The 11,270-nt window shown below is 37.0% G+C and overlaps 1 long non-coding RNA gene across 1 annotated transcript; it reads right to left on the minus strand.

Moving 5' to 3' along the window:
* Window positions 1-1,079: 1,079 nt before the first annotated feature.
* On the minus strand, window positions 1,080-2,227 carry Gm31171. The gene is made up of 2 exons (XR_389572.1): window positions 1,839-2,227; window positions 1,080-1,117 (listed from the first exon to the last, which is right to left on the minus strand). It is a non-coding gene; the product is annotated as a predicted gene, 31171 (long non-coding RNA).
* Between the last annotated feature and the right edge of the window lie 9,043 nt (window positions 2,228-11,270).

The raw sequence follows: 11,270 nt of genomic DNA on the forward strand, positions 1-11,270 counted from the left end.
TATGTAGGTGCTAGGAGAAAGTTGTTTTCCACACTGAATAAGACCTTTCAGTGATGCAGCTGTTTTGGAGTCAACTATGTTCTTATATCTGTGGTTGAGTCAACCATGCTTTTGTAGCCTAGTAAATGAATTGGTTAATCAAGATCATTTATATAGAATCATATTTTTTGTTTGTCCATTGAAGAAGGTTATCCAGGATAAAGAGATGTTTTCTTTAGGAAAACAAGCATATATTTTTTAAAAAATTGTGTGTGTGTGTGTGTGTGTGTGTGTGTGTGTGTGTGTGCATGTGTATGTGTGTTTGTGTTAAAGATGGAGAGTTCTATGTTGAAAGAAATAAGATGTCTGGAGCAATGTGGCCAGAAACTTTAAAATGTATGATGTGGAAAGGAAAGAAAATATTGCATGGTTGTTTCATGCATAAAGCAGACATAAATGTGTGTATGAGAAAGTACCAGAAGATTTTGGGGTCAAGGGGTCTGGACAGGGTTGAAGAAAGGCAAGGAGAATAGTTTAATGAAGAAGGAACAATTGTATTTATGTATGACAAATTATATTATATTGTATACTTATTTAAAAATGATAGTTCTATATGAAAAACTATATAAAATGATAAAGCTAAACATTTTAATTAATTTTAAAAGATGTTTTCAGAGGACATCAAGCATACACACACACACGCACACACACACACACACACAGAGAGAGAGAGAGAGAGAGAGAGAGAGAGAGAGAGAGAGAGAGAGAGAGAGAAAGAGAGAAAGAGAGACAGAGACAGAAAGAGACAGAGACAGAAAGAGACAGCCTGGAGATGTGAAACATTCAGTAGTTAGAGACAATAAATATGCAATTAGACATTACTAAAGGATACATGGTTATCCGATAGATTCATGCCTAATTTCTACCATAACTTTCAAGATGAGGGTCTCACAATTTTATATCTGGGCATTTAATATTTCAAGCTATATGACCTTAGTTATTAAAATTATACTGCCAAAGCTAAATATTATATTTTAAAAATTTAAATCTTAATTATGTTTTAGCATCACTAGTACTTAGTAAATGGATCCACATAGCAGTTGATGGTGAGATCTTTTAATTTAGATTTCATATTTGCCTGTGAAGAAAGATAAAATACAAATGGTTTTAAAACTTCTCATTTTTTAAAATCAGTGATGAGTATAGCAAATTTTCTAGCATTAATGCTTTCTATAGTATGTATGATCTTCCTTAAAATTTGATGTCTTCCAAGGAAATCTTAAAATCCATTTAATTTTTAAATAAAATGATAATATTTTAATATATGATAAATATATATATCAAATTTGAGCTAATTTCTTTTAAATATTTACACTTACAATTTCTATTTAAGAACTTTTAAAGGATAGTCAGTGAAAAACATATATGTTCATTACTACTCTTTTATTTTTAATCATTTGTTGTTGACATAGTTTTATCTTTTTGAACATCGTATAGTATAATTTAAATATTGTCAAAATTGTCTTTCAACTTTCTCATTGAAGAACTGTTTCAGATATACTGAAGTTTGAAATTACTTGTGAAAGGAACAGGATATATTTCTAAACATACTAAATATTCTCTGATACTTTAATAGAAATATGTTTAATTACCAAAATTATATTTTAATTTTATATTACATCTTTCTCAAATCCTGATCTCTGATATAAGCCAGCTAGCACTAGACATAAAAGTCACTACATCTTTGATCTTTTATAAAGATAATGCTATTTATGCCATACTGCTTAATACTGCCTTGCTATAATATTTTGAAAGTATAGAAGTTTTTGAGTTAACTAGGAACATAAATAAAAGCTGACCTGTGAGTTTGATGTTTTCCACCAATATTGATATGCGGCTGTATCCAAAGTGGCCACATTCTATTTAAAGTATGTTGAAAAAGCTGCGCTTTCTACGAATGAAATGGAAGAGAGCGACACATAGGTTCATGAAGAATATTATCAGGAACAAGAGCAGTACTGTCCATGTGATCAAAATTGTGACAAGCAGCCACTCAATTGAATCAAGCACTAAATCTTTGTCCATGACTAAATGACAAAGTTTGTGAAGAAAATATAGCCAAAGGATGAAAAAAGGCAAGTTCCCCTGGAACATCAAACAGCTCCTTCCTGGTTCAGGCAGGATTATAAAGCATCCACAGGACTTCATGCTACTTTACTAGTTACATCACAGGCCCAGCCAGATGTGCCAATTGTCATGTCATTGCTGAGAAGGAAAGCAGTAGTCATGGCAACCTGTAAGAGAGACCGGTTATTTTACCTTGACCAAAATCTTGTTTTCACTAATTCTAAACATAAATATGAAGAGAATAGAATATTTTCTCTAGTTTCTTTTTCACATCATCATGTTTTTTGATCAAGAAATGTATAAAGTCTATTAATTTGCTCTCTCTCTCTTTCTCTCTCTCTTTCTCTCTCTCTCTCTTTCTTTCTTTCTTTCTTTCTTTCTTTCTTTCTTTCTTTCTTTCTTTCTTTCTTTCTTTCTTTCTTTCTTTCTTTTTTGGATTTTTTTTTCTTTTTCGAGACAGGGTTTCTCTGTATAGCCCTGGCTGTCCTGGAACTAACTCTATAGAGCAGGCTGGCCTTTAACTCAGAAATTTGCCTGCTTCTGCCTCCCAAGTGCGGAGATTAAAGGCATGCGCCATCACTGTCCTGTTATTTTTCCTTCTTTCTTTGTTTATTACCACTCTACTAGATTTTTATTGTGATTTTAAATTTTATTACAATCCGCATGTTTCTTATATTTTTAATTTTTAAAGATATTTTCTTCATTTACATTTCAAATGCTATCCCAAACGTCCCCTATACACTCAACCCACCCTGCTCCCCTAACCACCCACTCCCAAATCTTGGCCCTGGCGTTCCCCTGTACTGGAGCATATAAAGTTTGCAAGACCAAGGGGCCTCTCTTCCCAATGATGGCCAACTAGGCTATCTTCTACTACATATGCAGCTAGAGACACAAGCTCTGGGGGTACTGATTAGTTCATATTGTTGTTCCACCTATAGTGTTGCAGACCCCTTCAGCTCCTCAGGTACTTTCTCTAGCTCTTCCATTGGGGACCCTGTGTTCCATCCTAGAGATGACTCTGAGCATCCATTTCTGTATTTGCCAGGCACTGGCATAGCCTCACATGAGACAGCTATGTCAGGGTCCTTTCATCATAATCTTGCTGGCTTAGGCAATAGTGTCTGCATTTGGTGGCTGATTATGGGATGAACCTCTGGGTGGGGCTGTCTCTGGATGGTCCATCCTTTCGTCTTAGCTCCAAACTTTGTTTCTGTAACTCCTTACATGGGTATTTGGTTCCCTATTCTAGGTAGGAATGAAGTAGCCACGCGTTGGTCTTCCTTCTTCTTGATTTTCTTGTGTTTTGCAAATTGTGTCTCGGGTATTCCAGGTTTCTGAGCTAATATCCAGTTAACAGTGAATGCGTATCAAGTGACTTCTTTGTGATTGGGTTACATCACTCGGGATGATATCCTCCAGATACATCCATTAGCCTCAGAATTTCATAAATTCATTGTTCTGTAACCATTCCTCTGTTTAGGGACATCTGTTTTTTTCTAGCTTCTGGCTGTTATAAATAAGGCTGCTACGAACATAGTGGAGCATGTGTCCTTATTACCAGTTGGAACATCTTCTGGGTATATGCCCAGGAGAGGCATTGCTTGATCTTCCGGTAGTACTATGTCCAATTTTCTGAGGAACCGCCAGACTGATTTCCAGAGTGATTGTACCAGCTTGCAATCCCACCAGCAATGGAGGAGTGTTCCTCTTTCTCCACATACTATCCAGCATCTACTGTCACCTGAAATTTTTATCTTAGTCGTTCTGACTGGTGTGAGGTGGAATCTCAGGGATGTTTTGATTTGCATTTTAGTGATGTCCCCCTTTTCTTTTAATAAGAGCAATAGGCCACCCATATTAATGAGAGTGGAGATAGAGGTCAAATCCCCAGTGTGCAGGTAAAGGAGCCATGTACAGGATTAGCTCTTAGGCTCACAGGCTTTTACCCAGAGCAACCCTGACCTGCTCCCGTGTCGTTTTTCCTGGGGAGAAGGACACTTGGACACTCAACCTTCTTGAAAGATGACATGTCTCCCTAGAATAGGCTCATATATGCCGCAGAGCCCTTCTATTGCAGTGCTTAGCCGTGCAACTCTCTCGGGCTGCTGAAGCGCACTCACTCTATCCTGTGCAATGAGACTAGCCTCGTGGGGTGCAAGAGCTGAGTGGCCAGCGACCTATTGCTTAAGCATAGATATATCAGGGGAAGCACCATGTTCTAGAGCTGCAAGTGCCTGGGCAATAACCACCTTGTCTCTCCTAGTTTGGGCCTTAAGCTTACAGACCAACCAAAGAAGCAACACTAATCCACAGCAAAGTGTATCTCCAAATAATATCAATCCCACCCATTCTTTAAAGAAGGAAAATGCTGAGGAGATCCAATTGGGTAATCCTTTGGTCAGGGACAGGTCCAAGTGCGTGGAGTTGACCTGAATGATGGCAATTCCCGAAGTGTCTGTTCAAATTCAGCCGTCCAATTCTGTAACATATACTGAGAAAGACTTTTTGACAAATTAGCTGCCCTAGTAAATTTCTCATATTGAATGGAAGTAACACATAATCCCGGAAACTTTTGTTCACATCCCAGCTGAGCTATTTGCCATAATACATCTAGTTGTTCCTGGACAAGATCTATGCGTTGATTCATTTCTGCCCATGGAGCATTTTTGGGATTGGAGGATGGCGGCCACTAAACCTGCATTGGTGAGAGGTCCCCCAAGCTCCCGACAAACCCTAAGCCAGTTTTGTAAACCTTTGTTCTTTCTTGAGGCTATGGCCGCTCTGCATTCCTGCGTGGCTTGCTCATAAATAAGCTATTCTACCAGAGGTGCGGCTTGCTCTGAATCTCCAAAAATACGCTCTGCTGCCTCTGTCATTCTGGCCACAAAATCTGAGAATGACTCCTGAGGTCTCTGGACGATCTTTGTTAGTTGTCCAGTGGCTTCACCTGCTCGGGAGAGCGCCTTCCAGGCCCTAATAGCCTTTTCATCTGATTCAGAACTATTAAGAACTGGCTCCTTGAGCTCATCTAGTGATGAGTATAGGTTCCTTCTCCTAGAAACCTCCGCTAATTGATCTTTTTTCTTTTCTTTTTTCTTTTCCTTCCTTCTAATCTCTCCCCAGGTATTCTTACCTGACCTAAACTTTTCCTCGGGTTCAAGACCCGTGGAAAGGCCTGTATACTTATTTTGTGTACCATATTTCCTCTTTGCTCCTACTCTCTCTCCCCGCTTTACTTCTGATAGATTGCCCTGAATTTCATCCAGAATTTTCAGCCCTGCCTTAACCACTTGATAACATGTGAAAAGGAACAAAAAGGCTCCTAACACTAGAGAAAGTTCAAGGCCAAACATACCTTGTAAAGCTATTTCCCACTTTACTTCTGATAGACTGTCTTGAATTTCGTTAGAAAGTTCAAGGCCAGACGTACCTTGTAAAGCTGTTTCCCACTTTACTTCTGTTTCCAGCCTTTTACTCTAAGGTAGTATCTGTCTTTGTCCCTCTTGTGGGTTTCCTGCAAGCAGCAAAATGTTGGGTCCTGTTTGTGTAGCTAGTCTATTAGTCTATGTCTTTTTATTGGGGAATTGATACTATTGATGTTAAGAGAAATTAATGAAAAGTACTTGTTGCTTTCTTTGATTTTTGTTGTTAAATTTGGGATGCTGTTATTGTGGCCATCTTCTTTTAGGTTTGTTGAAGGATTACTTTCTTCCTTTTTCTAAGGTGTAGTTTCCATGAGTGTGTTTGTGTTTTCCCTTTATTATCATTTGAAGGGTTGCATTTGTGGAAAGATATTGTGTGAATTTGGTTTTATCATGGAATACTTTGGTTTCTCCATCTATGGTAATTGAGAGTTTTGCTGGGTGTAGTAGCCTAGGCTGGCATTTGTGTGCTCTTTGTGTCTGCATAACATCTATCCAGGATCTTCTGGCTTTCATAGTCTCTGGTGAAAAGTCTGGAGTAATTCTAATAGCCCTGCTTTTATATGTTACTTGACCTTTTTCCCTTACTGCTTTTAATATTCTGTCTTTATTTAGTGCCTTTGTTGTTCTGATTTTATGTGTCGGGAGGAATTTCTTTTCTGGTCCAGTCTATTTGGAGTTCTGTAGGCTTCTTGTATGTTCATGGGCATCTCTTTCTTTAGGTTTGGGAAGTTTTCTTCTATAATTTTGTTGAAGATATTTGCTGACCCTTGAAGTTGAAAAATCTTCCTTCTCATCTACTCCTATTATCTGTAGGTTTGGTCTTCTCATTATGTCCTGGATTTCCTGGATATTTTGAGCTAGGGTATTTTGCATTTTCATTTATTTTTGATTGTTGTGTCCAGGTTCTCTACGGAGTCTTCTGCACCTGAGATTCTCTCTTCCATCTCGTGTATTCTGTTGCTGATGCTCGCATCTATTCTTCCTGATTTCATTCCTAGGTTTTCTTTCTCCAGAGTTGTCTCCCTTTGTTTTTTTTTTTTTGTTGTTGTTGTTTTTTTTTTTTTGTTTTTGTTTTTTATTTTTTTTATTGTTCCTACTTCCATTTTTAAAGTTTGGATGGTTTTGTTCAATTCCATCACCTGTTTGGTTGTGTTTTCCTGAAAATTTTCAAGGGATTTTTGTGTTTCCTCTTTAAGAACTTCTACTTGTTTAGCAGTGTTTTCTTGTAATTCTTTAAAGGCCCCTTCTTGTCTTTTTTGATAACTTTGGGTTGGAAGTCCAACCAACCTGTTTAGCAGTGTTCTCCTGTATTTCTTTAAGTGAGTTATTAATGCCCTTTTAAAAATCTTCTACCACTATCATGAGATATGATTTTAAGTCCGCATCTTGCTTTTCGGGTGTGTTGGGGTATCCAGGACTCATTGTGGTGGGCGTACTGGGTTCTGATGATGCCCAGTGTTCTTGGTTTCTGTTAGTAATATTCTTATATTTGCCTTTCGCCATCTTGTAATCTCTGGTGTTAATGTTCTAGCTGTCTCTGTCTGGAGCTTCATCCTCCTGTGATTCTGGTAGCCTCTGTCAGCACTCCTGGGAGTCCAACTCTCACCTGAGTCCCAGTGGTCAGAACACTCTACAGGCAAGCTCTCCTCTTGCAGGTCAGTTGTCCAGAAGTCTGGAGCTCTGATCCACCTCCTGTGTCCTGAGGTTAGAGCCCTCCCTGTAGGCCGACTCTCCTCTTGCACTAAAGTCAACCTATAGATTCATTGTTATCAAACATTTTTCTAAAGACACTCTTCAAGGAATGAGATAAAAATTAATCCATAAATTAATATGAAATAATGATGCTCACCCAAAGCAATTCTATTCAGAAGAGCTAAAGCATTTTATTTAAATGACCTTAAATTGCACAACAGTACCATAGTGCCTAAAATAGCCTTATACTAGAAGAAAATTAGATATGTAGACCATGGAACATAATAAAAGACTCAGATAAATTCACACAACTATGAACATCTAGTTTTAATAAATGTGTCAAAACATGCACTGAAATAAAGTTAGCCTTTTCAATAAGTGGTTATTTATTGGAAACAAAACCAAACAGTGGATATCTATCAACAAAATAATATGCATGTCTGTTATTCTATATACTAAATTAAAAACCGTCATTTAAAAGTTGAATATTACAACTGCAGATAATATTTGCTTCTACTTTTCTTTTCTAACTCCTTCCATAGTACTCAAGTCTAATTTTATTTTGGCTTAGGAACTAGTTAGTGTTGTTCCTCCCACAGTGCTCACATCTCCTCTCTTATTTCTCCTTTCTAGCCCAGAGTATAGTTCGTGCTGCTACTGTGTGCATGATCATAGAGATCTAGCCACTGGAACATAGGTCACATCCCTACAAACTGACTGCCCCTCCCTTGGGAAATTTCCATCTGCCAAGAGCTCCTCAGCTGAGATAAGACTTTCTGAGTTTCTTCCCTATCATGTCTTGTCAAAGTATTTAGCATTTTCTTAATATGGTATTAACATCAAGTTATGATGGGAAAAAATAAAAAAAAACAATGTCAATAAGTTTATATTGTTCTGTGGGGTATCTAGGACCCCTTCTGCAACCTATAACTTGAAGTGTAATATCTCATACTTAGCAATGCTATTTTAATTTTATATAGTATGGTTTCGTGTAGGAACATTATCTGCTGCCACCAATCCAGGTATAAGATATAAATATATTTTAACATATATAATTGGGTTAAAGCACTTTAAGTTTCCATGGATGGCCTTTTAAAACATCCTCATTATTAGTTATTTCTCCATGCAGCATGTCCTCTGGTTTATACTGCCTCCTCCTTCACCCCTAAACCTTCATTCCATAATCACCCTCTCCCTCTTAATACAACATGTGTTCTATTATTGCCTTTTCTTAAAATCCCCACATAGCTCCTTTCTTGTTTTCTGGCATCTGTGGGTACTCTAAGTTAAAAATAAAATCTAAACGCCCAAATCTATCTAATAAATATCAACTTATGCATACCATTTATATAACATGCATGTCCTTTTGGGTCTGAGTTAGCTCACCCAGGATGATGTCAGTATGATATTTTTTAGTTCCTTGCATTTGCCTGTAAAACTCAGGATGTCCTTGTTCTTAATAGCTGAGTAGTCTTCTATTGTGTAAATGAAGCACAGTTTCTGTATCCATTCTTCTGTGATGGGACATCTGGGTTGTCTCCAGTTTCTAGCTATAACAAATAAGGCCGCTATGAACATGGTGTGGTGGGGCAACTTTTGGGTATAATCCCAAGAGTGGAATTGCTGGATCTTCAAGTATATCTATTTACAATTTTCTGAGGAACCTCCAGATTGATTTCAAAAGTGGTTGTACCAGTTTGCAATTCCACCAGCAATGGAGGAATGTTTCTTTTTCTTCACATCCTCACCAACATGTGTTGTCACCCGAAGTTTTGATTTTAGCCATTCTGATTGGTATAGAGTGGGATATAAGGTTCATTTTGACTTGCATTTCTCTGATCACTAAGGACTTTGACCATTTCTTTAGGTGCTTCTCATCCATTTGAGATTCCTCTGTTGTGAATTCTCGGTTGTTATACCCCATATTTTAATTGGGTTGTTTGGTTTTTTTGTGGTTAGCTTCTCCAAGAGGAACTCTCAATTCTGAATATCTATGCTCCAAATACAAGAGCAGCCACATTCATTAAAGAAACTTTAGTAAAGCTCAAAGCACACATTGCACCTCTCTCTCTTTCTCTCTCTCACACACACACAGAAACACACACAGAAACACACACACACACACACACACACACACGAGAAAAGAAAATGCGCTAAAGAAGCTAGTAAGTAAATAAAAAGAAAACAAAATCAACCTTTGCTTAACTCCAAAGATCTCCAGTTACTTACCTTAAAGTCTTATTGATATAGAATTCCTCTTGAGTTTTTCTGTTGCTCTTGTTAATATGCTGTGTTGGCTTGAATGAGAATGGACCTTTTTGGGTTATATGTTTGAATGTTTGTTTTCCAAATGGTGTACTATTTAGGAAGGTTTAGGTGGGACATCCTTGTTTGAGGAGATATGTCACTGTGGGTGGGTTTAGAGCTTTCAAAGCCCATGCCATTTTCAGTTCTTTTTCTGCCACATGCTTATAGATCAATGTAAGTTCTCAGCTCCTGCTCCTGCACTATGGCTGCCTGCATGTCATGCAGTCTCTCACCATGATGATAGTGAAATAACCCTCGGAAATTGTGAACTCCCTATTAAATTCTTTATTCTATAAGTTGCCTTTGTCATGCTGTTCTTTCACAGCAACAGAACAGTAACTAAAGCATGTGCTCTAAATTATGATTGTGTCTTCCTTAAGAAATCAGACAATCAGAATCTTAATCCTAGATATAATCTCAAGTACGCCAAGTATTATGACTTTCTCTGATGTGAAACATATTTTTTCTCAATCTGTTTTTATGTTGCATTGCTTGCTTGGTAGACACACTCTACTTCTCAAAAAATGCTGAGTAATTTTCATATCTGTATTTTCCTTGGAAATGTTCTAAGATTGATTTTGTAGGAAATGTGGTGCTAAAAGTGATGGTGTATTGTTTTGGGCTCTGTAGATCTGTGATTCTCAGGTCAGATAATCCCGAATGAATTAATTAGATATCCAAAGCATATAATGGGCTTTCTAAGTAACATGACACATAACAGATAGTATACAGCAGTTGTTGTAGTATGTGCACCTGTCAGGATACTTGTACTACATAGCTTTTTTTTTTTTTTTTTTGCTGAATTTGTAGAAGTACCTTGTGTTTGCATCTTTCACTTTTTCAGTTTATATCTCATTACAAACAATCTCACTTTCTCCTAAAACAGTATACTCAAAGGTAATCAAAGTCCTAATTGTATAACCCCTTGATTTCTTCTTGAGCCATTTCCTCTTAAATCATTCTGTGATGTGTCATATTATTAATCATTTGTACCAGTGCCTTTAAAGATGGAAAACCAGAAAGAATATGAATATTTCAATCAAAGACTTATAAGTATGAAACTTTCCATGGGAAATGCAGGAACTGAGAAGTCAAAGAATGAGCCATAACACCAATGTCAATTTAGATTAGCAACATGTGAAAGCCTAATAGCCAACTGGTGTAGAACAAAAGGAAGACAGAATTAGTAAAACACACTTGGTGAAATTATTCAGGTAAAACTAAAAGTAGAGGGAGAATCTAAATTCACAGAGGAGAGGAAACTGGTACTGGACAACAACTTGCAGCAAAAAATTATAAGGCAAATAGTTTTTTAAATAAAAGTGTCTGGACCCCTCTATTGTTTACCTTCCAATATTCTGTCAGCACTTCTGATTGGCTGAGGAATTTGAACTGCAATATTCTTTCTTTTGACATATGTTACAATATACATGAAAGTTGATGAACTTTTTTTGAGAAGTTAGTTTGAATTGTTAGAGAATATTAACCATTTGGCACTCAGGCTCATATTTATAACATTGTTGTACTCTCCCATCTAATATGAAGATATCTATCTATCTTATAAGCAACATTCATTATCTACTCAACAATGAAAGGCAAAGTGCTTATCAATCATTTTATTCATTTGAAGGGAATTTTATCCCCTCAGGTTCAAATGGAATTCTTTATGATAAGTGTTCTGTGGACTAGATTGTTAAGTTCTTTATCTCCAACTCTCAATAGACAAAAAAAAGATTA

The sequence above is a fragment of the Mus musculus genome, chromosome X (genome assembly GCF_000001635.26).
Source record: "Mus musculus strain C57BL/6J chromosome X, GRCm38.p6 C57BL/6J".
Classification (NCBI taxonomy): Eukaryota; Metazoa; Chordata; class Mammalia; order Rodentia; family Muridae; genus Mus; species Mus musculus.